The sequence below is a fragment of the Oncorhynchus nerka genome, linkage group LG12, assembly GCF_034236695.1.
Source record: "Oncorhynchus nerka isolate Pitt River linkage group LG12, Oner_Uvic_2.0, whole genome shotgun sequence".
NCBI lineage: Eukaryota > Metazoa > Chordata > Actinopteri > Salmoniformes > Salmonidae > Oncorhynchus > Oncorhynchus nerka.
Genome location: NC_088407.1, coordinates 54789789 through 54793314, shown reverse-complemented (window position 1 = coordinate 54793314; position 3526 = coordinate 54789789).

Genomic DNA, 3526 nt, shown 5'->3' with positions numbered 1-3526 from the left:
TGGAGACCAGCAGCAAGATGTTTTTTAGACTCCCAAGATTAACTCCTGGGTACATACGATATCTACAGGTGAGTGGCCAGTATAATGTACTTTTTTAGATAAATCTTATAAAATGATACAAAAGGACAGCATGTTTTGCTGTAGCATTGTTGTTAAAACTGTCTGCTACCGAACCATCAAATGATGGTATTTATAAATACATGATCTGGGCTCCTGAAAGGGCTGATCTCTATAATATATAAACTACTTTTGGAAAGCTAATATTCTGAGCTATCCATTAAAAAAGTATGGTTGACAACCCTTTAACCGGAACAGAATATGGAAAAATATGACCTTGACATCCCGTAGTGGATAGCATGAGTCAGTGGAAACTGCCCTCGACACTGGATAGCATGAGTCAGTGGAAACTGCCCTCGACACTGGATAGCATGAGGCAGTGGAAACTGCTCTCGACACTGGATAGCTTGAGGCAGTGGAAACTGCTCTCGACACTGGATAGCATGAGGCAGTGGAAACTGCCCTCGACACTGGATAGCATGAGGCAGTGGAAACTGCCCTCGACACTGGATAGCATGAGTCAGTGGAAACTGCCCTCGACACTGGATAGCATGAGGCAGTGGAAACTGCCCTCGACACTGGATAGCATGAGTCAGTGGAAACTGCCCTCGACACTGGATAGCATGAGGCAGTGGAAACTGCCCTCGACACTGGATAGCATGAGGCAGTGGGCTCTGCTTTTTTTGGCATGACTTTGCCTGGCTTGTTTTGATTGAGGACCTCTCAAACATAATGCCTGGCAATATCTGCTGATGTTGTAGTATAGATGACTTGGTCCTTGGAACTCTGAGGCTTTCGGAGTCTCTAAGGAGTACATGGGATGTAAAGAAATGGATTGAACTTGAGATGGTGTATTGACGTATGCTGTATTGCCTGTAGTTGTTGTGGATGGGTGGGCAGGTTCGGCTCTGCCTCTAGGTTTACATCTTATCCATAGATTGCTTCACTGAGCCTAACATTATAATATATTACTAATCCATTGCATCTTATATTAGGGCAGTTTGTCTCAAATAGTTTTATGTTTAGATCCTTCTTCGAAAGTTCAGCGGCTTTGCAATCATTCAAATTTGAGAGTGACTGCAGGCAATGACAGAGGAAAAAACACAGTGAATTTGCAATGTGTAATAGACCACAGTGCAGTTTACGTTTCTACTTCCATCAAAAAAAACTATATTCTCTGTTTTACTCATCAGCTATAGACTTGAGGAAGTCTTTTGTTTTAGCTCACAAAGCTTCATTTGACGTATTTACTGCTGTTTACCGCAAGCTAGTGAGGACAAATCCATGACATGTTTGGTTGAATTCTGATTACAAATAACTCAGTGAGAGAGCATCAGGAATGGGGCTGGGACTCAGAGCTCAGGTTCCTGTTATTTCCTCTTCTCTTTATTGTTGTCTAGGGGCCTGTGTGGAAATGTGCCCGTATCACAAGAGAGCCTTTGTCAGAGTTAATTTGGCAAAATGGGAGAAAGTGGGTTTTTAATTTCTTGGGTGGGGGTGATGGGGGCATAATTGTGGCTGACTCGATTGGCGCAGAGGAAAGTGGAGACTTCTGTCGCAAGAGACTGGGAGGTTATATTATGTTTGTTCTGTTGAAGCGACCGCAGCCCACAACATCTCCCCCATCTATCAGTATAGAAAATAATTGCATTATATATATGTGATTTTCATTTAGCTGGCTTATATGGCCACAATGCACAGTACATTCAGTACATTGGTCTTTGTCTCAGTGGTTTGCATTGAGCCAGTATTGAAAACCTGTTCTGGTTATCCTATAGATGCCAATGCCATGCCATCTCCCAAGTCAATTGTTAATGAATAAGAAAGCTTTCCCCTGTAACCACATCATGTTGCTTTGTCTCCCACTCAGACCCAGGCTGTGGCAAGTGAGACCCAGAGGGCTGGGGACCTGGCCATGCCCCGTCTGGCCATGTTCCTGGGGGCCTTGGGGATTGGGGTGTGTGGCTACAGCTCCAGGCAGTTGGCACTGTACCACCGGCCCTCCGCTCGCGTGCTGACCTGGATGGACGTCGGGAGCACCCCGGTGAAGGGGAGAGCCCCATCCTTCATGGACCTGTCTCAACGCTACACTGTCTGTCAGAACATCCCGCCTCCGTCATTTGCTGGGCAGAAAGTGCCTTAAAACAACAATCAATCAATATGAATCCCTCAGTATGTAGTATCTTTCTACCCAGGTATGGTGGAGCTTTAGCTCCACTGTGCAAGCACTTTAGTGTTAACAGAAGTTGAACCCTAACCTAGTGATCAATAATCTGATAAGCAATGATTACTAGCCTCACCTATGTAAAATTCTTCATTGGCATACAGTATATGAGCTGCTATACCAGGTTATGAATTTGAGATGACTGATTCGATGAGTAGTTCAACCTGTTGCTATAGTAGCTTGGAAGATTTAGCTGTGGAAGTCCATCTGAATAGCTACATATTGTGTGCCTGTGAAGGCTGGTAAATTGTCACCATGTTTGGCTCAGCCCCCTGATACACAGATGGTTGGCAACCCCCGCTCCCTCGGGCAGATTGCCATCCATAAGGGCTGGGGAAGCTCATCCACGTCCAACTACTTTCATTGATTTCAATGAATAAGAAACAGGAGGTGCCATCCGTCACTATAGCTTGGCATGCACTGTCCGGTCTGGACCAGAGTGAAAGACAGGTTATTATTTCACTGCATTGTCAAACGATAGCACTACAGTCGTCCTCTCTGAGGGTGTCAATTCTCTTACATATTGATACTGTATGTAATGAGGTGCATTGTACACTGTAATGAGGGATGTCCAAGGGTGTTTAGTGTGATTTTTCAGACAGTCACTGAAGCAAGCTAGTGATTCTTCCTGTTGTATAGGATGGACCATACTCTCAATATGATTTCTCACTTGAGGACTACATCCAGACTGCAATGCCATGTAAATAATGCACTTTATCATTAGATTACTGTTCCTATTTTCAAAACGAATCGCATTTTATTTGTCACATGCGCTGAATACAATTGGTGTAGACTTTACCATGAAATGCTTGGTGACGAGCCCTTCACAACGATGCGGAGTTTAAAAAATAATAATACAAAAGAAAAATAAGGATAAAATAGTAACAGAAGAAGAATGAAATAAAATACACAAGAATGGAACTATGGTATATCCAGGAAGTACCAGTACCAGATCAGTGTGCAGAGGCATGAGGTATTTGAGGTAGATATGTACATGAAGGCAGGGTAAAGTAACCAGGCATCAGAATAGATAATAATAAGAGCAAAATAAATAACAGAGTAGCAGCAGCAAATTACGAGTTTAAAGTGTGTGTGTGTAATGTGTGTGTGTTTGTGTTGTGTAGTTATGTGTGTGTGTGTGTGTGTGTGTGTGTGTGTGTATGTAGTGCATGTGAATGTGTGGGTTTTCTGTGAGTCAGTGTGTATCTGGTTTGTATAGTCTAGGTGTGCGTAGGATCAGTGCAA